This window comes from Mytilus trossulus, unplaced genomic scaffold (assembly GCF_036588685.1).
Source record: "Mytilus trossulus isolate FHL-02 unplaced genomic scaffold, PNRI_Mtr1.1.1.hap1 h1tg000122l__unscaffolded, whole genome shotgun sequence".
Taxonomy (NCBI): Eukaryota; Metazoa; Mollusca; class Bivalvia; order Mytilida; family Mytilidae; genus Mytilus; species Mytilus trossulus.
In genome coordinates, this window is record NW_026963298.1 from 538,522 (window position 1) to 564,290 (window position 25,769).

General features: G+C 33.5%; 1 long non-coding RNA gene across 1 annotated transcript in view; it reads left to right on the forward strand.

Moving 5' to 3' along the window:
* LOC134700106 (uncharacterized) overlaps positions 1–25,769 on the forward strand; it is a 36,889-nt gene that overhangs the window by 4,950 nt on the left and 6,170 nt on the right. Inside the window, exons 2-3 of the long non-coding RNA XR_010103777.1 lie at positions 14,879–14,924; positions 16,677–16,763. This is a non-coding gene — a long non-coding RNA (uncharacterized LOC134700106). The remainder of the gene's footprint in view (positions 1–14,878; positions 14,925–16,676; positions 16,764–25,769) is intronic.

Below are 25,769 nucleotides of genomic sequence, written 5' to 3' on the forward strand. Positions count from 1 at the left end.
TTATATTTGGCATCGTGGTACTCTATGCTGTTATTAAACCCATCCTTGGGTAGAACTTCTATTTGGTGGCGTCTTACACATTGCTGTAGTTGAAACCTTTTTTTGAATAGGATTTCTAATTGACGGCTTTGGAACCAATAATGTAGTTAAACCTTTGCGTGTGTATGACGTATAGTTGGCGTCGTGGCAACCACTGATGAAGTTAAACTTTATTTGGGAAGGACTTTTTTTGGCGTCGTGGGATTCACGGCTGTAGTCAAACGCTTGTTTGAGTAGAATTTCTATTTTGCGTCGTGGGACTCAGTGCTGTAGTTAAACTCTTGCCTGAGTAGGACTTCTATTTGGCTACGTGATAACCACTGATGTAGTTGAAACCTTGCTTGGGTATGACTTCTATTTGGCGTCTTGGGATTCAAAGCTGTAGTTAAACTCGTGCTTCAGTAGGACGTCTGTTTGGTGGCATGGCAACACTGCTGTAGTTAAACCCTTGCTTGCGTAGGATTTTTTTTTTGCGTCGTGCGAATCACTGCTGTAATTAAACTTTGTTTGAGTAGGACTTCTATTTGGCTTCGTGGGAACCACTGCTAGAGTGTGACTTATATTAAGCAACATGGAACTAACTGCTGTAGTTAAGTCCTTGTTGAGTATAACTTTTATTTGGCGTCGTTGAAACCACTGCTGTAGTTAAATCTTGCTTCTGTAGGACTTTTATTTGGCGGCTTTGAATTTACTGCTGTAGTTCAACGCTAGCATGAGTTAGACTTCTATTTGGTAGCGTGGGACTCCGTATTGTAGTTAAACCCTTCCTCGAGTAGGATTTCTATTTGGTGTCGTGAGAACCACTGCTGTAGTTAAACCCTGCTTGAGTGGGACTTCTATATGACGTCGTTGAGCTCACTGATGTAGTTAAACCCTTGTTTGTATAGGACTTATATTTAGCGTCGTGTTACTGAATGCTCTATTTAAACCCTTGATTGAGTATGACTTCTATTGGGCATCGTGGGACTCTATGCTGTAATTAAGGTGGCTCGTGGGTACAAAAATTTTAGGAAAAAATTAAACCTTAATTTTTTAATTACAAATTTTATTTATTACACTACTAGTTGTTAATTTATGATATGGTACAAAAAACAACCCAAAAAAATGATTTGGTTTGGCCCCAGATGACTTTAAAAATTGAAAAAGCTCCAAATTATCTCCTTTTGGTGCAAAAATGCCATTGTTTGGCCTTAAATTTGAAATATCTTTTTCAACTCATCGGTGACCTACATTTTTTATTATTGTTTTCAAATAAGCTGTACATAAATTAAATTATTGTAAAATTTAAGTGATTTCATATATTAGGTTATTTTTTATTTCGATATTTCCTCTTTTTCTCCTATTGGTTCAACAGAAAAAAAGGACATTAACAAAAATGTATGCTTCTTCCAGAGGCAGATTTTAGCTTAAATAAATGGTGACTCCATTTTTTTATTTCATTTTTCTCTTAAGTATATCATAAAGTTCATTTATGAAAAAATATAGCGAAATCCTATATTAGGAAAACAAATATTCATTTATACCCAGGAGCCCCCTTAAACCCGTGCTTGGGTAGGACTTCTATTTGACGGTGTGGGACACACTGCTGTAACTAAAACTTTGCTTGATTAGGACTTTTATTTGGCGGCTTTGAAACCACTGATGTAGCTAAACCCTTGCGTGTGTAGGACGAATATTTGGCGGCTTTGCTACCACTGCTGAAGTTAAACCCTTGCTTGGACAGGACTTTTAATTTGCGTCTTGTGAACCACTGCTGTAGTTAAATCCTTGCTTGAGTAAGACTTCTATTTTGCATCCTGGAACTCACTGCTTTAGTTAAACTCTTGTTTGAGTAGGACTTCTATTTGGCGTCGTGGGACTCACTGCTGTAGTTAAACCCTTGCTAGAGTGGGACTTATATTTGGCAACGTTGGACTCACTGCTATAGTAAAACCCGTAATTGAATAGGACTGCTATTTTGCGTCGTAGATACCACTGTTGTAGTTAAACCTTGCTTGAATAGGACTTCCATTTTGGGGCTTGGAACTCACTGCTGTAGTTTATATCTTGCTCGAGTAGGACTTTTTTGTTGAGGTCGTGGGAACCACTGCTGTAGTAATACACTTGCCTGTGTAGGACTTTTATTTGGCGGCGTGGGATTCACTTCTGTAGTTCACCCTAGCTTGAGTAGGATTTCTATTTGGCGTCGTGTGAACCACTGCTGTATTTAAACCCATGTTTGAGTGGGACTTCTATTTGGCGTCGTGGAAATCATTGCAGTAGTAAAACCGTTGCTTGAGTAGAACTTTCATTTGGCGGCGTGCGACTCAGTGTTGTTGTTAAACCCTTCCTTGATTATGATTTATAGTTGTCGTCGTTAGAACCATTGCTGTATTTAAACCCTTGCTTGAGTGAGACTTCTGTATGGCGTCGTTGAGCTCACTAATGTAGTGAAACCCTTGTTTGTATAGGACTTATTTTGGCGTCGTGGGACTCACTACTCTAGTTAAACCCGTGCTAGTGTAAGTCTTCTTTTTGGCGTCGTGAGACTCATTGCTGTAGTTAAAATCTTGCTAGTGTAATACTTCTATTTGGCATCATGGGAACCGCTGCTGTAGTTAAATCCCTGCTTGTGTAGGTAGTCTATTTTGCGGCATTTGACTCACTGCTGTTGTCAAACCCGGGCTTGAGTAAGTATTCTATTTGGCGTCGTGGAAACCACTGCTGTAGTTAAACTCTTGCTTGAGTAGGCCTTCCATTTGGCGTCGTGGAACTTACTGATGAAGTTAAACCCTTGCTTGAGTTGGACTTATATTTTGCGGCGTGGGAATAACTTCTGTTGTTAATCTCTGGCTTGAGTAAGACTTTTTTTGGCGGGGTGGGACTTATTGATGCAGTTAAACTCGTGCTTAAGTGGGACTTCCGTTTTGACGTGTGTGACTGACTGTTGAATTTGAAGACTTGCTAAAGTTCGACTGCAATTTTTCTGTGTAAAATGTTCAGAAAAAAAAACAGAATTTGAAACCATCCATCGTGTTAGTTTGTATATAATAACTTACATCTATTTATAACCGTGAAAACAGAAAACTCGGAAGTGCCAGCGTGTAGACAGTGTTGTTTTTCTAAGTATTGTTATCCATTGATAGCTTATAGTAGTAGAAAAGTGCTACTCGCCTATTTGAATAAAAAAAATACGTAAATAAACTGTTAAGTTAACGACAATAAACTTTTTTTTTCTACAGACACGCTACCTTTATCCACCAATAAAACATGACCACCATGTAATCGTACACCATTACCTTAAGCGTTGTTAAACACTATTCAATCAATCAATTCGTTGAATAGTGTTTTCTATTTTGTCAGAAAGGGGTGGGGTGCCTCTCATGTATGGGTTTTGCTCATTGTTTAAAAAGCCTACAGAGCCATACATTGTACATCATTCAGTCGTTGGTCACAGTGGCAATCGCACAATATATAATGAGTCAGCTTGGAATATTCAATTCCCTGCCTATTTTTCTCTCGAAAGACATATAGATACTGAACTCATAAATATAACTTATGATGGTCAGGGGCCGGTTGTTCAACTTGTCGTTTACTTAACAGTAGCGTTAGCCTTAACCTGTAGTTAAAAAGTTTAACGTGGCGTTATTTGACGGAAGGTTAAAAAACTGTTGTTCAAGTTGATTTAACAATAGCGTTAGCTAACGTGACCGTTAACAAATCTTATCTTGTCGTTAAATTTTAACTATGGTTTAGAGGCTATCTTATCCCATAATTAAGATTTTCTGAACTTCCCCCATAAACAAATATGGCCGACTTACCTTTTGCTAGTGCATGTACCCAGTCTTGTGTCAAGAAAACAAGGGAAAGAAAGCCGAATTTCTCGGAAGCAGAAATAAATCTACTCCAAGATAAAGTGGAAAAGAATTTTGCTGTCAATAATGACAAATTTGGAAGTGCTGAGACCATGGAAAGACAGGTGGTGGACCACAGACTAAGGCAGTGAGTGTTGCTGTGAACAGGACCATATATCTGTGTAAGGACTCTGCTTCCTTCAAGGGCATAGGAGGTGTAGAAAGCTGCATTATTGGTATGTGATATTTTGTCTTATCAATTTAAAGTTTCTGTAGATCCTTCTCTGGAAATTTCTTAACAGTTGTGCTTTTAATATGCACTAGTTGAAGGAATAACATCGATGTAGAGGCAAAAATTGATGTCCGCCGATATCACTATGGACCCAAATTATCGTTGAAAACTGTTGAAATAAAGTATGTTCTTGTTCATGTGCTAAATTGTCACCCAAATACTTTCTATACAATGATATTTTCATAGTTATTCATATTTTTGAAAGGTATTTAACCAATATTTATTTCTTAAATGATCAAATCGTCTGCATCGCCTTAGATGTTTATGCACTTAAATGTACTAAATTTTGACCTTGCCCTCACAATCAGTGACAATGTAAACATTACAAATTCCGCATGCTAGGAAATGTAATTATACCTTCTTGAAAAGTTATTCAATCTTATTTGCGTTTTCCCTGATAATATGCGAATAAATAAAAGGTTTTAACCCTATCATTTCTTGTGAATCTACATCACTGTTCCATGCATATATGCGAGAATTCTGAACAGGTGCTCTCCACAATTTGTTGATGGCGCTCAATTAAAATATGTAATCTCGGCCCGATTGAATATCGTACCATAGAAATGTTCGTCCCTATATCCTGTCTTTGCTAGAATTTTACAGCTTAGAAAAAACCAACTACAATACGAACTTTGTCCTAATTAACCCTTTCTTACAAGATGTTTTAAGGGAATCAACCTGGGGCCGGTTGTTCAACTTGTCGTTAAGTCTAACGCTGTCGTTAAAATATGCTAACGCTTCGTTAAAATTTAACGCATGGTTAATCCTGTTGTTCATCTCTACGTTAGATTTAACGCAACGTTAAACTGTCGATAACTTCTGTAAAATCGAACGCTGCTATAGCCCATCGTTACATACTTAACGAAGCGTTTTAATTGATAATATGGCTGCTCTGTTAACGGTACATAGGCAAAGAAAAGAGAGAATCTTCAGAGGAATGGTTTCACATCTAAACAATTTGACTGACAATGAAATGAGGATAAGATATTGGTTTGGAAGAGACTCTATAGCCTACATATGCAATGTTGTGGGTGATAAATTGAGAAGATCTACAGCAAAGTAAACTGCTCTAACAGTGGATCAACAGCTATGCATAGCCTTGAGGTTTTATACCTCTGGGTCATTTTTACAAGTAATTGGAGATACAATGGGCTACGACAAAACAACTATATCTAGAGCAGTGAATGATGTAATCAATGCTTTACTTGATGTGAAAGACAACTTCATCCAGTAGCTAAAAGACATTAATTCTAAAAACAGGATGAAGTGTGGTTTCCACAGACAAATGAACTTCCCAAATGTTTTGGGGTGCATTGATTGCACACACATCAAGATACATGGGCCATCAGAGGACAAGGCAGCTTTTGTCAACAGAAAGGGGTTCCATAGTATAAACGTGCAGGCTGTGTGTGATTCCGAAGGTACTTATTTAATTTGTTTATATCCTCTTCGTCTGTTTATTTGTTTACCCTTGTCATTATCTCCCTTTAACTTTCTCGTCAGTAAGTCAACAATTCGGCCCTCGGATCTTATACGACCCAAATATTACAAGTGATCGATAGACGATCGGGTCATTGTGTGCTATCTTTTCAAATAAGACCGCACACCTGTCACTCTAAACAGTGTGGTTATTTGTGCGACTTATTTATATGTGCTATTTCTAATCTTTACTTAATGTTGGTGCAGGAAAGCATAATAGTACTGTTGTATTTTTTCTGTACGAGATCAGGTGTTATATTAAGCTCGATATTTCAGGAATGACACCCTTTCGGGATTTCGGGAATGACCCTTTCGGGATCCTTGAATACTTTTTTGAATTTCTGGATCTCGGGATTTTGTGTTTTTAAGCACAGGATTTCTGGATCCAGACCCCCCCCTCCCCATACTGAAGGAAACATATATATATTTTTCACTGAAAACGATTTTGAACATTCATAAATTATAAAATTATTGAATATACTAATAGTTTCAATCATCTGTATGCATTTTTTTTAGGACCTCAATGAGCCTCAATGAAAATTAGATTAGTTCTAATTGAGTTGCACTTTGTAATTGAAAACAAAAATTATTAACTAGAGTCTCGATAAAGTTCCTATACCCCCTCTTATTAGTCACAAGTAGCAATAGACTGAGTGACCTTTATTCAAGCTGCAGTTACCTGTAACATTATTTGTACTCTGCATACAATTAAATTATTTTAATATTTTTTCAGGGAAATTTACCAATATATCTGCTAATTGGCCAGGTCAACCCATGATTCCCACATCTTCAACACATCAAACCTATGTCACTACCTGGAGACAAATAACAGAGGACTTGCAGACGGTTTGATACTAGGAGACAGTGGGTATGCATGTCGCCCTTTTCTCATGACACCATATATAAATCCCAGAGAAAGACACCAGCAAAGATTTAATAGAGCACACTCCAGTACAAGATCCATTATTGAAAGGGCTTTTGGAATCTAAAAGAGAAGATTTCATGTTTTACACTTTGAGGTAAAAATAATTATAGAATACTTTAAAATATGATAACAAAAAAGTGGTTTGATTGTCAATGACCAGAGACCAAATTACTTGGAAGTTAACATCGATAGGTAACTGTACAGCCTTCAACAATGGGGTAATCCTATATAGTGATGCATAGCTAAAATGGTTAATTAACCTCAGCAGTTTCATACATAAAATGCAAAAAAAAACTTCAGCCATGTAGAAAAACGTATATTGAGTAAAAAGGGACACAAAAAAGAAACTAATTATAAAAAGGATACTAATTAGGGAGATACTATTTATTGTTTGAGGCGGATGGCTAGTATGAAAATGCCTTTTTATTTTCATACTTTCATACATAAATTGTCATCCTGCCTCTTTTTTACTCGAAACTCTTGTTCTGACTTTTTAAAATTTGATACAAGGGACACTATCCCCATAAAAAATCAATGGTAGCTCTTTAAAACTAGAGACAATTGTTACAGAAAGAGCCACAGTTAATAGGGTTTATATTGAACCTGTTATTTAAGTAACTATTGGTATTGGTTTTTTTTTTAGAATGCAGTGTAAATAACCATTAACATGGTATTTTTTTTAATAAAGTGGATATCTGCATGGGTAATTTTCTAGGAGACAATATTGAAGATGGGAATACACTTCTGAAACAATTTTTTTTCCTGCCCATAATTATGAAATTATTAATTTCAGGTCAGAATGAAACTAGAAAAAGTCTGTTGAGTGTTTGGTGCTTGTGCTGTTCTACATAACAAAGCTTTAACAGGAAATGAACCTTTAGAAGACGTTTGTGGTGTACATGTTGAGCAGGAGCAACCAGTGCAAGTTCCGAATTTTGAAGGAGAACAGGATGGTAGACACACTAGAGAGCATCTCGCAAGAGTTTTCTTCAACTGAAATAAATGTTTAATACACAAGAGTCTTAATTTTTTCATCAAATATAAAATTGCGATAAATAATACAAGTTATGTTTTCTCAAAACACATGCATTCGAGATGTTGAATGGAAGGCTTAGCAAATAATGAGTTCATAAATTCACTTGCGGTAATATAAGTTATTGGCACTACGAGGTGTAGGTCGTCACGCTTTTTTAACATTATCTCATTGTTAATTGTACACTGAATGACATTTTACCAAAGGTATACATTTAAGGTCATCCTTTGGATTTTTTTTCACTTTGTCGAAAAGTGGGTCTTTCATAGACTGGTGGGTGTGTAAATACTCCGGTTGGAAAGGGGATATATAATATGATTGCGTTGTATGGATATAGTGTAACGCCATGCATATTACAAAATCCTGTGAGGGGTCTGATTATAGATATTGTACCCTTTGTACATTTGTTCTCATCATGAACATGCATGAAATATTTGCCACTGCATGTAAAGCAAACGATAAGAACGAATATAAACAAACCAAATAATTGCATAACCAGAATAAAAACAAGAGTACACACGCTGAAATATCTAGCCTTCTTTACTAAGCATTGATATTATGTGGATAGTCCTAAGTATCGAATAGAATAGAATAGAATAGAATATTTTTATTTCCCAAATTACAGGGCCCATAAAGGGCATAAAATCACATAAAATCAGACACAATTGATTTACATAGTAAAGCTATATTACAACTGTCACATCAACTTAACTTAACCAGGAAGACTAAACATCGACGAATGAACCATGCCAGTGAAACGATGACAAAGTCAAATGACACCTGCCAGTTGTACATGAACACCTTACAGTCCTTCCATACACCCAATGTACTCGAAATATTGCTGATAGTATTTGAGATATGGGATTGACCACCAAAACTTAACCTTGTTTACTGATCCATAAAATGAGGTCGAGGTCAAGTGAAAACTGTTTGGCAAAGAACTGTTAATTGATAAGAAAAATAAATATTTTAATTCAATAAAAGTTGAGAAAATGTTATAGTGTATTGTCTTTGTCTTGTTTCATTAATTCCAACAACTCTATCTGGAAGTCTAATTCCTCATCTCTTTTGTCTGCTTTTCCATTTCACCCTTCAAATACAGTACCTGAAATAAAAATGATACATGCACATCCATATGAATATTTTAACATATAACTTAATATGTGTCTGTATACATTAAAACTCTTGTGGAATTTACAGAAGTATTGCAGGAAATTGATATTTACAAATAAAATGTATGACTTGTTGACTTGCTTTGGCTAGCAGCTGGAAGACCATAAATTAAAATTATTTATATTAGAAGATTTTCATAAAGATGTTGATTTAGTGTAATTTAAGATCGATACACGGTCTCACATCATTGCCTTTACCAGTGGTAGATCCTGAACTTTTTGTAAGCGGGTACTGACTGACCACAAAGGGGAGGGGATCGACCGGGTACCTAGACCCTTCGATCTGCATCTGTTTGATACAAACTAATCGATGGGGACCTAAAAAGTCAACTTTTGTTAGTATTGATAATTGATTTTTATCTTTTCATTTTCCAGAGTAATGACAGTCTTAAAACTAACAAAGAGCCATTCATTATAAGACAATACTATGTTATTCGTTTTTTATTATTCTGGTATATTTCTAAAATAAATGCAAATTTGAAATTTTTCCTGAAGCCCATAAACATCATCAGCAGTTGCTAACCTCTTCTTCGGATTTTCTGCTTTCTTTGCTGTTAGAGTCCCCAGCTCAACTACTGCATCTGCTGGGCGTGGCACCTGAATATTTACAGCCGGTAGAAGTGGTAGTAGTGGTACTGGCTTAAGATTTGATTCCGATTCAGATTGGGAAAGTGGTTGGCTTGGAGGGGTATCAAACAGGTCCTGGGAATTACTTGCACTCTCCTCTGGCAATGCTGCTGAGTTGTCATCTAGAAAATATAATAAGGAGATTGTTATTTTTATGATAAGCATGATGATAAATAGACGTGCGTCTATTGTTAAATTTTCTTACTTACAGAGAGTTTTTTTTTGTCAGACTTCTTTCTTTGCTTTCATTGACCTAGCCTGACAAACCATATGCATATATGACAACCAAAACGAGACGGCTACATGTAGTAACAGTACTATATCAGAAGACAAGAACAATACTGTTCAATTATAAGGCAGCATTGCACCATTTTAAAGAATTTTCTAGCAAATCTATTGGGTATCAAACCCTTAGTCAATTATCATCAAGGATTAGAGGGCACCTGTATAACCCTCCCCCTTTTTATCCACATTTTTTTCACTTATATCCCACCAAGTTTAACACCAACTATATTCATTTATTTTCCAAATCTTGAACGACCAACAAAATATGATAATTAAAATTGTTAAAATCTAGGCCTTTACGAGCGTATGCCACGGTCGAATTTAAGGTGCGGGTTAGCCAGGGTCCGAGAAACATCGTCCTGTCGGCTACAAATCAAAGGGAAATAACAGCAAGGAGGTTCTTGCATGGATAAACAAAAATTTAAACTGAACATGTTTTGTTCCTAACTATCATTACAATGTTGTCAAATGACAACATTTGAAATCATCCATCGCTAGAAAAATGTGTTTCATGAGGTAATAAGGCTCAAAAACAAATATGTTCATTAGCATGCTGAGCGTCTATCAAGGTTAATATTTATGACGTAAATACTAGAATGCAGACGACATAAATAATTGACCAAATGAATTGAAATACTTATTATTCACCGAGTAAAACCCGAATGCCAATTATATACCTAGCTTACACGTTATTAAAGATTAATAAATCAGCTAAATACCTGTCAAATTTTGATAACATGATACAAATAATCGGCGATTTTTTTTTATGAACACAAAGTTGCATGAAATCGGAAAGAATAATTAATAGCATTTAAGGATTTATTATTTTTACGTATTCACAAAAGAGTATAAATTAGTTACTGATACATACCAAGTACACGTTCAACTCCTTCAAGACCTTTGACAGAAGCTTAGTCTTTACAAAGGTATATTGTTCTTTCAATGGCTAGACTCAGTTTTTTGGGCTGTGGACCACCACCAGTAGCCCTCTGCCCTTTGTTACGGTTGTTAAAAACCTTCTTAGCCTCCTTCGTGGTGTTAGCCCACTTGTCTTTGCAGTCTTTGGGAGACACCCAAAGCACTAACCAAGATGAGAATCCTGCTCCAGACAGTAGTCTTTCTGGAATGGTTATACCATCCCCAATTTTTTCATGTATCACTTTGTAATTCTTTTGCACTTGGTCTTGAATTACAGTTACGTCTTCTTGGTTGAAGTTTTCTGTCCCTTTGTGTTTTAGCAGAAGACTTGTCAGCCATGTTGAAGTAAATATTAACAAATCAATGCAATGTGGGTAAAGAGAATATTCTCTAATCTTTAGTTAAATATTTAACGAGTGGTTAAATTATTTAATGTCATCGTTAACTAACGACGGCGTTAAACCAAGTTGAACAACACCATTTTAGCCATGGGTTAAGTAACGATACGATTGAGTATTTAACGACACGTTAAATTTAGTGATTACGTAAAGTTGAACAACCGGGCCCTGAATGTTTACCTCTATGTATTATGAGGGTTATCAAAAGTTTAAAACAAAATATACTAATATACAACTTGTCGCCCTGTGATATCTCAACTGCATTCCACTTCATATGTGTTGTCCCCTCATATAACTAATAAAATATCAAATATATATAATAAATAGAAAAAGTAGTTTAAAAAAATGAAAATATGTAAGAACATTTGTGACACCAACAAAAAAGGGGGGTCTACTCAATAACGGATGATGATCTATGATCTAATTTTTAAAATGTTTATACCCCTATCTAATTTTTGAAACTAAAACTTTTGCGTATTAATTGGCTACAACATTAAATGTAAGAGCTATTTTGTCTTTGTTTTAGCTGGTTGTGTATTTTAGCGGTGAAATTGAAAAGCAGAAGAAGGAGATGAAAAAGCTGGACTTGCAGATAGAACTGCTGGAAAGAATCAAGGCAAAGGAGTACCAGCCAATGTCGTTGTCACAGTGTCTTTAGGCTCTTGGTTCTACCAACTGATATTAGTTGTTATCTTCTCAAGTTTTATTTATTAAATGTTATTTTCAAAAGAGAAAAAAAATATTATATATTTCCCATTATTATATATTTGAACGAATTAAAATCCCGCTAACATGTTTAACCCCGCCACATTATTTATGTATGTGCCTGTCCCAAGTCATTCAGTGGTTGTCATTTGTGTATGTGTTACATATTTGTTTTTCGTTCATTATGTACATAAATGAGGCCGTTAGTTTTCTCGTTTGAATTGATTTACATTGTCTTATCGGGGCCTTTTATAGCTGACTATGCGATATGGGCTTTGCTCATTGTTGAAGGCCGTACGGTGATCTATAGTTGTTAATGTTTGTGTCATTTTGGTCTTATATGGGTAGTTGTCTAATTGGCAATCATACCACATCTTCTTTTTTATATAAAGGAGGTCTTAAATATTAACCTCAACGATCTACATGTAACAGTTATCAATAAAACTTTCCGAAATTATTGAACAACACACAACAGAATCAAGCACATGTTTTTATATCATGTTGAACTTGGTATGGAAAACGGTCGCCAATTTCTTTTCTGAATATCGAATACGTTTGTAAATGAAGTGATGTGTAAAATGGGAACCAAATAGTTCTGACAAAAAAAAAGAAACTGTAATTGATCTGAGACATGAAAAGCACATAAAGTCTGCCTGTGTCACTTGTGTAAAGAGTTTGACCTCATGAGCAATAATTGAATCTTTTACTTTAAAAACTTAAACACTTATCGAATAAAGTTCCAATGTTATTAAATGATTTTAATATCGAATCATTGAGATAATAAACCGTCGTTGTTGATGGTCATTTATATGGTAACAAGAAGTTGCTTAAATCAAACTATTTTGCACTTTGGTGAATAGAAAACATTGTTTCCATTAAGACCATAGTATAATAAAACTTGTCTTCAATAAGTTAGGATCATGTGTCTATGAAAAGTAAGAAAGCATATTAAAGTGTTAATAATATGTATTTCAGTGGTTAAAAAATGATCTGGCAACGTGTTCTCTCGTGTTTCTTCCATCTTGCACTCCTAGAAAGGCTGGAACTTGCACAGTCTGATCAAGTCAAACACCAGCACCGTCGTCATTCACCAACGGTTCATTTCTGGACACGGCGATGTTATGCAACACTGCACATGCCCCAAAAATTCTGCAGACTTTTTCTTGTTTCATTCTGTTCTTTAATATGAAACAGTATATGCTCATTTCAGTTTTAAGATATTTAAAGCAATTAGTAGTAAAGGAAAAGGTGTCATGCATGCAGAAATATGTATCCTTTTTTTATATTTCTTGATATATAGATAATATGCAAAAGTCATTTTAAAATACCTTCATTTCATGTTTTGACATTATAGTTTATTTTTTGCACTTACATAACTGTTCTAGAAAATTGATTGCGCTGATACCAAATGCATGTTCAAAATTCAAAATTGAAGACAAATTTACAAAACTTGACAAAGATCCTTAAGGACAGCCTTTTGTTAATCAAGGCGGGCCTTTTTCAAAATTTATATATTCGGGTTGCTGTCTCACGGACGTCTAACACACATCTCTCAGCCATTTTTGTGTAATCATTTCATGGATTTTATTCTTTATTTATGTATGAATTGCAATGTTAAATCCGTATTTAATATAAATATACCTCAGAATGGAGGACATGAACCCGTCTTTTCAAAATACCAAAAGTCCTCTCTATGACGGATCTAGTACTGGCATGGAATCCATTGAACCTTTGCTGGTGTCTTTCTGTTGGATTGGCATATGGTGTAAGCAGGTAAGGGCGACAAGCATGTCCACTGTCCCCAAGAATAACACCATCTATCAATCCCCTGTAATATGTCTGGAGGTGATTAGACAAAGTTGATGTGTTGAATGTGTGGGAGTCGTGAGTGGAACCAGGCCAGTTTGCAAATATATTGGTAAATCTGCCTGTAAATATGAACTCAGTGTTTAAAAAATAAAAAAAAACAATTTAAACAAAAATAGCAGATTCTTTAATTTTGCAAGTACATAAGGAGCTTATCATTATCAATCAGGGGGAATCACGTTTTTTCCTGTATGTGTAATAGGGGGGTTCAAGTTTTATTGTAAATTCAAAAGGGGTAAATAATAATAAGTCCCCAATATTTTCAGATTTCGCATGCTATAGTTTGGTCATGTTTGACAAAATGATTACAATGAAATATATTTAAAAAAATGTCAATGACGTCGAATGCCGACGATGATTAAATGGCTTTTTGGCTAGGTGATAGAAAACGATAACTTTTCATTTCGTGTAGTGTAACAACTTTTTGAAGAAGACAAGCTGTATGACTCTATGTGAATATAATTCTTACGTTGTATCTTTTCTTCCCTTTAAAAAAATGTAATGGTGTGTCCTTCATTTTCATTAAATGATAACAAATACATTTGATTAGAACTGCTAAGTTATTGTTAACTTGCGAAAAAAGGATGTCAAATGTTTCATTAGATAATACATAAGCCTATGTACAAGAGATTTAAAATGCATTCAAATAAATCTGCATTCAACATGTTTAATGTATTTCACTATTTACATACCTTCTTTTTCATCGTATGACATTTGCATTTTGCAATGTATACATACCGATCGTGATGATCATACTTTATTGTATAAGCAGAGTTGTGCCCTTTACACAATAAAATGCAATTTCAATGCAACTTGTGTATCCGTTGTTACTCAACGGGATACCCAACCCATTTGGTTCGTTTAGTTTTAATAAAGTTGTGACCTGTTGAAAATAATATGAACATTTCTAAACATTTTAACCACACAATTTACCTGAATTACTTGGTTGGATATATAGCAGTTTGACTACCACTAATTTTGATCGATAATTGTTTTCTACATGTGATAAAGTACCGTGCACTCGATATTGTTGATCCTACTTGTTCAACGTTAACCTGACTTCACTTTTTTTTTCGCATTCACCTGATAAGAAATAAAAACCAAAAAGAAAAGGAAGTACTAGAAGAGGACTCCATTTAAAAAAAGATAACTTGCCATTATTTGATACTATAACCAATTCCTCTTTATTATCCGCATCGATATATCTGATACATATTTATCATCATTCAAAAAAGATATTATGGGTGCAATCGGGGAAAATAAAATGCTAATTGCAAGTAAACATCAATTTTATCTTTCTTTACAGAAATCTTACAATCAGCATGGAAACAAACAGTAGACAGCTTGAGAAGGTAAAATGCATATATATATACATATGTTGTTTATCGATTTTCTTATTATTTATGTTAACAGGAAACATCTATTTAGAATCTTTGGAAATTTTGAAATTTTTCACCAAATACAATTCTAAATATCGTTTCTAAATTTGATAGTTTAGATATTTGATCTAACTTTAAAATTTCTAATACTTACATACAGTTTTGACTATTTTCGCATTTTTTTATTTTTGATTAGGATATCAAATATAGAAAATGAAACAAAACAACAAGAAATAAACTGACAATGTGCTTAAAAGTTAATATATAAAATAAAACCAAATTTCATGATTTTTAAAAGGTGGGGGCGTAGTCAGGAAATGACCATTCAATTAAAAAAAAATAAAGAATTCTTATTCCTAATTTGCTGATTTTTTTTTCTGAATCCATACACATTTAAGTGTTAAATTTTGATTGACACAGATGAAAAACTAAACAAAAATGTTTAACTCCGACACCCCCCCCCCCCCGAAGTTAAATGATTTCTCCCTTAGACAACGTTTGGACTGATGATTGTAAAAAGAATATGCATTGATACTATATATGTAGCTCCTTTATGGATACTAAATCCGCTTCTGTTTATAAAAAGCGGTTAAAAGGAAGTTAAATTAAGTGTGTACGGCGGGAAGCATATTTCACGTTTTTCTGCCAATCTATTGCCTCAAGTACAGCAGTATATAAACAGAATTAACCCTTAGATACCATACTATTTGACCTACTGCAAGTTGAACAGTTCACACTATTACTCCTTAATGATGAGCGCTGGGAAAACCAAATAGTTCCGAACTATTTATCTGAAATGTTTGTAAAAAAAGTAAATCAACTTGTTTGTTGCCAGTTTACATATTTTTTTTTTCTATAGAAGCAAAACCCTTCAAAAAATCAGGATACTGTGATCTCATGCGATGTCCAATTTGTTTTAAGAAAAACCTACTTCATTTTCAAATGATTTAGTGTGCAATTAAATGATTTGAATTTTTCGTGCTTTTTTATTTCTAACTAACAATGGTTATAATCATAGCCGTGTTTCTTGTTCATGTTGTTTTGCAATAACTTCTTCGCTTTTGAGAAATATTTATTTTGTTATCCAATTTTTACCGCTTACAAACGTCTGCCTATGGTTTTGTTTTATACATCAAGTTGTAAGCAACATTAAATTCATGTTGGTTTTATGTCATTTCGTTTCGCTTTTGTTCTGTTTCGCACTTTGCATGTACCTCTTGTTTAGCATATTTTCTAATTTTTTGGGGTATCTTAACAAAAAATTACAAACAAAATCTTTCAAAAAGCGAAATAACCAAAATTGAGTGTTAAATTTAGTACTTATAAACTTTGATCAAACATATGAATATCAAATTCAAAAACGATATTTAGAATTTAAAAATTTTCGTAAAACTTTCAAAATTTAAAAAAAATAACTAAAGGAAATTTTGATATTTTGAGACTTTGATCAACATTTTAAAAAACTTACATATTTTTTTATTTTAATTTTGAAATGATAAAGGTTTTACGGGCCTTGGTTATTTTTACATCTGTAGAAAACGCTTTATATAATGTCCAGCATCCTCTTACAGGAAGTGTGATGATCGGATCCTTCATGTACAAGATTAGAAAATCGTTATATATTTTTTTCTTTCCCGATGTTAAGTGTTGTGTTTTAATTTCTTGAATTTGTTTATTTATTATATCAATTATTTAACTTACGAACAGTTGTTTTATGTTTTACAGGATCTAATAAAGGCTGCTATTCGGGGTGACAAAAAGAGAATACAGAGATGTTTAAAGGAAGGAGTAAATGTTAACTACAAAAGCTATGTGAGTTACATGAATAGTAAACAAATACTCGCAACATTTGTTTGTTTTGATTTTTCTCTTAGATATTTCAGTCAGTACATCAAAACTCTTTCATGTACAAATACATAAACCTTAGAACAGACAAGTAAGTGTCGTTTTCAGACCTGAAATTCACATATCTTTATATTCCTAAGCATTACATGAAATATATTTGCCAAAGAGATTTTGATGTAGATAAGATATCAATTGGAGTAAAGCTTCGGTTTTTATTTATATTGTCAAACATTTGGAATTGTTTAGTATCCTCATCAGATTCACGCCAGCTCTAGAATAGAAAGTTTTACAACTTTGAAGCCCGGATTGATTGCCGATAAAATAGATGTTAATAATTTAGAAAGAGATTTCGTTGAGCACTGGGAAAACCCAGCAATATACCATTGTTTGTAAGGACACTTATGCAGTCAAGGTATCCAATACAGCGATGAAAGAACGAATTCTTTATCTTTGGTTGACATTCCAAAAGAACATAGAACAGACCTATGATTATCTAGGATTTCCTCTTTGTTAAGTGTCGTGAGGGTATATGCTTAGTTTCTAAGTGAATTGTCAATACCTAATTCATTTATCAAGCAGTTTATGTAATGACATTTACACACAAACACGATGTTGTTTGTGGCTTTATCTGCAGGGACAACAACATATTTGTCATGGAGGTAGGACAAGTGTTTTGCAACATGTGTGTCTTGTATTGATACACCCATTACATTTCTTAATTCTGATTTGTACATGTTGTATCAGCAACCTCACAGCCTTAATCCATTCAGAAAGGGTATCTACGTCTTCTTGCTCGTGGTTAGCCCATTGCCTGGCATAATTCTCGACTGAATTCATCTGTTGTTCAAATAGTGATTAAACTAATCATATAATTAATATTAAAAAGTTAATGGCGTGATTAGTAAATACAATGAATAAATTACGTTGTTCAACTTATTTCAATCATTGTATTTACTAATCACTGTTTTAACTTTTTAATCATATGATTAAGTTCGGGTGGTAAGCAAGTGTTTCCTACAATGCATTGTTAATCATGGCCTTATAACTTTTTCATATTTTTTATGGAAACATATTCATATTTCTGATTCCTTTACATTTAAATCATTTTAGTGACTGCAGAAAGTAATATGCGTTTGTGCAGTACTATGCAAATGGTTTACGGTAAATTTTGAAATAATCAACATTTGCATTTCACTTCAAATTATGACTAGGGCTAGAGTTTGTCATTTGTTTGTTTATAAATCATGGTATCTGAAATGATGAGGTTTTGCAGTTGGTCGAAAAAAACAACAACCACACATTCAATGACTAACTTGAAATTTTGTTTCTATAAAAAAAAAGTTTCAATCATTCATGAAATAGTTTTATCATGCAGTATGAGACTGTTCTAACTCGGAAACAATGTCAGTGATTGTCTTCAGTCCTCTATAAAAATGCGTCATTCATGGCCATGATTTTCATGGAATTTGATGTCCGACGACGGCAACATTGTCGGTGATAGCAATGATAATTTGAAGTCTTTGTTTTTACATATCCACAGCATAATGATTCCTTCAAAAATCTGTAATTGCTGTTGTTACTTTAGTACAACCATCTACACTCATGCTAAAGATATTCTTTTGTTTTATAAATGACGCAAATCATTGGGAATAAAATCTCCATTGACGCGTAGGTGAATATATATAGTTAATATTTAAGATAATTACTACGGATGGTGTAGATATATAACTGAACATTGATCGATTGTAGTTCATCATGTTCATACGGTATAAGAAGATACAGTTTGACCATTTTAATTATTCAATTGTGTAAGTGAAATGGCATAATGCACAGTCCGACACAGTGATGTAATTCAGTCAGAGAAGCTCTTCGATGATTTTTTGTAAACTGAAATAAGTACTTGTTCGTGACATATATTGACAATACCCTACCACAAATTTGTTTTCCACTAAAACAATAATAAAGATCAAGCAAAGCAATTCGACAAAACTATGAACGTAAATACCAACAAACGACAACCACTGAATTACAGGCACATGCAAAGGCCGATTGTATATAGAAGTAGCAGATGCCTGTTTATTTGGTCCTTTTTTATGTGGTCTCTTTTACCATTGGATGGTATTGTACTACAACCGACCAACACAGACGACTGCTTACTATGAATAAACCAACTATGGATTATGTTTATGTTTCTATGCTTTCTATTTTTTTCGGCAAAAAGTACAGCTTCTTCTTTGAAATACATTCCATTAATTGCTCTCCGTTATATGCATAAAGTATTTGCCACTAGACGTTCAGCAAATGATTATCTCCTCTAAAATAACAATACTATAATGATTTTAAACATAATTAAAAAACTAATGATATATTCTTTTAAACTCCTTCAGAAGATATACACACCTCTCCTATTTATTCAAAATGTTCAAATTTCAGAAGAAAAAAATGAAAAAAAACATCGAATAATGAATATCAAACACATAGGATCACATAATGTTACTACATCGGTTGTTTGTCTCACGCTGACGATGATAGATGTCTGTTGAACTTCACGCGCGTTAATTATATGCATATTTAAAACCAGAGCATGTTTTTTCTTATTTTTTATTGATCTTTTTGGTGTTCAACTACAGTGCATACATACATTTTTACAATACATAAGCGATTGACATGATATTTATGGCATTGTTATACTATTGATATTTTACGATTAAGACATTGTAAAAATTTACAAGTAAATGATGTGAATACTCAGTATATGATACATTTAAAGAACCAAGAATACTCTGGAATACATTAAATATGTACGATCATATCAAGAATAAATTTAATTAAATGACTTCCATAAATCCCCCCATCTGTCGACAAATGACTCGTGTTTGTCTTTAAAAAGATATAAATAGTCTAATATCTCCAGACGACTTTTAAAAAAATTAAGAAAAGCTTGCACGATATTTACAGTCTGTCTAATTGTGTGTTCTTTACATAATTAATGTAATACTTTGCCTGTAGAATACAATAATGTAAATCTAAGTTATCGGAATTCAATATACCAAAAATGACACTGTCTTTATTCAAAAATATTTTTACTCCAAAAACTACATACCACCAATTAAAAAATTATCTCAAAAATTGTTTTATTTCTATACGTTCAAAAAAATTATGCTCTATAGTTTCTATTTCTTTACAACTGGCACATTCATTAGTTAATGAAAGTTTATATTTTTCAAGGAGATAGTTATGTGAGACTATTTTTTTCGTCACTAATTTCTATATTAAAACTGTCTTCCCACCTTTGTTTTTAATAGGAGAAACTCTATCCCGATCGATAAAGAGTAAATATACATCTTTAGCGAATAATTTACTGATAGGCATTTTTTTATTCTCATGCTCAAAACGAATCCAAAAGAGTTGCTGTTAGTTGACATGTGTTGTTGTAATAACAAATCTTTCCAGTCACGTGGTATAGCAAGTTTAATAGATAGAATGTCTACAAAAGTAACATTCAGGTTATATTTTTTGTTTATAGCGTCATGAGACAAAAGTTCGCCTTTATCATCTACAATATCATAAATGAACCTTATGCTTTTCATGTACCAAGATCTGTAAAAAATACTCGTTCTGTCAACTTTGATAAACGGATTGAACCAAATAAATTCTTTTCTAACATGAAATGCATTTAACGGATTGAAAATACCCTTGAAACGATTCCAGGCAGATAACACTTCTATATAAAAAAGAGGCGCTTTTAAATTTAAAGACTCAAATTCACATCTGCTCATAAATAAATCATCTCAATCAAAAAGGGAAAAGAATGCTTTGGAAACATGTTTTCATTTGTAGTCATTTGTTCTGACAAAAATCTGTTTACTCACATAATACGAAAGGATAACAGCTGTACTTCAAAATTTGGAGCTTTCAGTCCCCTCTCGCTGGGAGACTTTTGAATAAGTTAACTTTCGGAGTACTACCATGCCATAAAAAGCTATTAATGTCCCGTTGTATTTGATAACATAAGATTTTGGTACATGTGAAGATGAAATTACATAAATAAGCTGTGATTTTAGAATTACGATTTTACCGATCAAGGAAAGGTGTCTGATCCTCCACATTCTAATTATTGATTCCATTGTTTCTATGCATGTATCTAAATTAGAACAAACTATTTCTTCAAAAGCGTTTAATTTTAAACCTAAGGTTTTAAAACCATCTTTCCAATTAAAAAGAAAGGGAACCGTCTTAGTTAAATTTATTTCTTCCAATCCATGTTGCTTCGGTTTCAGAAAAAATGACTTTTAGCCCTGAACACTTCTCAAAATCATTAAAGGAATCTAATAAAATTTGCGCAGAAAATATAACTTTCAAAAAACAAGTGGTATCATCAGTCAACTGTGATTTTTTTTTCAGTACCCCCAATTTGTATACCAGATATTTAATTGTTCTTACGAATATTTATTGTCAGCAGTTCAACGGCCAAAATAAATAAAAAAGGAGACAAAGGACACTCTTGTCGAACACCTCTCTCAATTTTGAATGGACTAGAACTAAATCCATTATTAACGACAAGACTAGTTATATTTGAGTATAAAGTTAAGACCCATTTCTTGAATTTGCTTCCAAAATTAATACAAATCAATGCTTTTTGAATAAATTTCCTTTCTAGCGTATCAAACGCCTTTTCGAAATCGACTAGTAATATAAGCCCTTGATAATTCTTTAAAGTAGTAAACAATACAATATCAGCAATAAGTCGTAGATTTTTACCAATATATCTACCAGCCACATATCCCGTCTGGTCCGGATCTGTAAGTTTCGGAAGAAATAATTTAATTCTTTCCGCAATAACTTTGGCTAATCATTTGTAATCAAAATTTAAGAGAAAAAGATGACGCCAGTTCGACAAGAGTGTTCTGTCTTTATTTTTCTTTGGAATAAGAGTCAGAATACCCACTTTGGTCTATTGAGAGGGTTCCGGTCTCGAAGGAATATGCATAGCTTTCTAAAACATTTTTTTTTTATCAATCCAGAAAAAATTGTAAAACTCAGCGGTAAGCCCGTCTGTACAAGGGCTTTTATTATTTTTAAATGTTTTTAAAACTTAAACATTCAGATTCTGAAATATTTGCATCGCATATATCCTTTTCCAGATCTGTAAGCTAAGGAATAAAATTTAAATAAAAAAAGGTAGAATATTTATCAGGGTCTTCTTTTGATAAGTACAGATTTTCGTAAAAATTTCTCTCTTCGTTTATAATTTTTTCTTGTGACAAAATGTCAATGTCGTTTACAACTAATTTGTTAATACATTTATTTTTATAATTGTGTTTTTTTAATGATAAGAAATATTTCGAATTTCTTTCATTGCCTTCGCAGTGCTCGGCGTGTGATCGTATAATAGCACCTCTTGTTTGGTTGTTTACTATTTGCTCTATTAGCTCTTTATTTTCCTAAACAATATCTAATTCAATCAAAAGTGTATTTATATCTTTATCTTAATATGTACTAGAGAGAGTTTTCTGAATTTCGTCTTATCGTTTTTTTAAAATTGGACTCTCTTTCCCGTAATTTCATTTTTTTTTTATATTTGGAATATTTGACGGTTGCGCCCCTTATTTCACTTTTTATGGTACCCATTTCATTTTTTTATTTTCTAAATAGCGAAACATATATCCACATAATCTTTATCTGTCAATAAACCCAAGTTGAATGTCCAGAAACCGGGACCTCTCTCAATAAAGTTTTCGCCGGACAGTGTCAATTTGATAAGACTACGATCAAATTTTATAGAAGGGACAATGGATGTTTTTGTAACACTGCTTGACAAAAAAATTGGTATCAACCATAAATCTAAGTGACATTGTATAAGAGGGGTTCTTTGAAACGATGTATATAGTCTATAATCAACATTTAGTGTCCTCCAAATGTCACATAACTCAAATTCTTCTATAAAATCTTTTAATTTACGCGTATATTTGACAGGTGTGTTATATTTTGAACCACCCATTTTGTCTAAAGATGGATTTAGTATCGTATTAAAATCTCCACCCAAAACAAGATTTTGATCTAACTTTTTGTTGAATAAAATGTTGATTTTTTCAATATGACCAATTTGTTCATTTTCAACATTTTTGGTGGGCGCATAATAATTTACGAAAACAAATCTGTGTTATCAATTTCAACAGTTAGAATGAGATACCTTCCGTTTTCATCTGCTAGTTTTTCCTTTAATGTATAGTCTGTTGAGCTGTTAAGCAAAAAAGCAACACCTTTAGAGTTCGTTTCCCCGTGCGAAAAATAAATATCTCTACCCCATTCCGTTTTTCATATAGTTTCATATGATTCAATACTGTTGCTTGCAAGAAAATGATTTCGCTTTGAAATTTTTCCAACCAAAGAAACATGGATTTACGTTTAAAATCGTTTCCAAAGCCATTAACATTAAGAGGAGATAAATTGATACAATAATTAGCAATTATCTAGTTTTGGCTTTACAGTCTTATTAATTTCATATGTAATACACTTATATAAGAACATTTTATAAATAGAAAAAAATATAGAAAAACATACAAAAATACAATACAATACAGAAAGAGAGAATTATCTCTGTTCGGTCTGCATGACCTAAACCATAAAATTAATGTTAAAATATTCCCTGTGGAACCCCTCCTTTTGCTCCCTCCATTTTCTACCCTTGAATGAGGCTTTCCGATCTACTTAAACTTAAAACCTTGCTTTTTAACCGATCTATTGATGTACATGATCGACATCTCTCTTTATTTGAAAAGAAAATCGACAATGTCGTTATACGCATGCAGGTTGTCTGATGGAGTCGATCCCCACCTGAAAAGGAAGAAATAGCCAAACTCTACGATAATATATTTCTGCATCAAGTGATTTTTACCACGTTGGGCTTACATTATAATAAATACCGAATACAGAAAGTGAAACATAAAGTCCAAAGGCACATAGGAAAAACGTACCCTCTCTGAGTTTTAAATATTCATGAAATATTTGCAACTGCACCGTGTATGTTCTATTGATTCTAACCCGAGTTTTCTATATGTTACATGCCGAGAAATCCTCGCTCAAAACTCCAGTGGACCTCCTACTTCACCATTAGTAGATACATATTTGATTCCATTAAATTAAATTAATTTATGACGTGCATGTACGTGTCGCAAAGAACACGAACATATAACACATGGTCAAATTAAATTATTCGTGTAATTTGCTCTATGGGATGTTTGCATGCCCTTTTTTAATATTGATGCAATTTATAACATATCATTTCTTACTCGTATTAACCGGAGAACCATAGTTGAGTGTTAAAGAATTCAAACATTGAGTTAAGCCTGCCAATTGATATTTTATCGTGTGTTTTTCTAAGTTGTGATGTTATGCTATTGTTTCAGAAAAAGGGAGAAGGTTTGGTACCATTAAAACGTTTAATCCCGCTGCTATTGGTTGCACCTGTCCTAAGTCAGGAATCTGATGTACAGTAGTTGTCGTTTGTTTATGTAATTTATACGTGTTTCTCGTTTCTCGTTGTTTTATATAGATTAGACCGTTGATTTTCCCTTTTGAATTGCTTTAAACTAGTAATTTTGGGGCCCTTTATAGATTGTTTTTCGGTGTGAGCCACTGCTCCGTGTTGAATGCCGTACATTGACCTATAATGGTTTACTTTTATAAATTGTTATTTGGATGGAGAGTTGTATCATTGGCACGCACACCAAATCTTTCTATATCTATATATTCTGTGAACTTTTGGACATACCGGCACTAATAACAGAAATCCTACCCCTCTCCCAACAGGGGTATAATACTTCTTTTGAAATATCTCTGACACTCGGGAATGAGATTTCCCAAATTGTGCTTGTTTTTTTTATATTGTGTCAGATTAGAAATATGAGACATTTCATTAACCCAGTCTCTTTATACATAATCATTAACATTATACACTTACAGTAGTATATTTTCATGATAACTATTTGCAGTGGAGGATCCTTTGGTCCGGGGGTTGCAAACCCCTTTTTTTAACAATCAAAGTATTTGAAAGGCGACATGTGGTTGGAACAACCCTTTTATCTTAGGCATCGTTAGAACCCCCCCCCCCCCCACCCCCACCCCCCCCCACCCCAAGTGGCTTGATCCGCCCATGATTTTGATCCTCGTCAAGCTCATATATTTTACTAAATGGGGGAAAACTATATGATGTTTAAAAACTCTGTGTAAAGATAAAAAAACGTAAGGTCCGAACGATCTGTGGGACGAATTTTTCCATTATAATTTACCTACGTAAATAGTTAGGTCAAGGGCGCTACTGAATGTGCTAATATTTGAACTTCGAAAATGGGAAATTAGCAAAGACTTGCGGTTAAATAGAAACAGAAACAAAGGATCAGGAAAAACTGCCGAAATGTGCAATTTCTTTCTGTTATCAAATGACCATTGTATGTATGCGTCCGATCCTTCGCACAATCTTGTCAAACCTCTTTCCAATTTATGTTTCAACTCAACTCTTAGCAAATATATTGTGTTTATTTCAAATCTTAAGCTCTTTCATAGCTGGTCATGGCTAACATCTCTTTCCAGGAGATACATATCTCTTAAACGTCTCATATTTCGAGCATAAGTCAATTTTTGCATTGGTACAGCAGCCATCTTGGATGTTTAATCATATGATTAAAATGTAATTCAAAGAGGTGGATTAAGTTTAACGACAGTTTAAGCATTTTTAACGACTTGTTAAAAATAACCTAAGTTAAGCAACACACTAATCATATGATTATTATTAATCGAATGATTAAGAATTTTAACGACTCGTTAGTACTAACTAAAAGTTAAACAACAGAACCCTGTATTTTGAAGTTTCCAATTGATGGATTTATGCTCACGATATTTCGAACGTTTGGATAACACATTTCGCAGGGAAGTGTTTTTGGAACTAGCGTAGGTGCAATCAGTAGGTTTAGA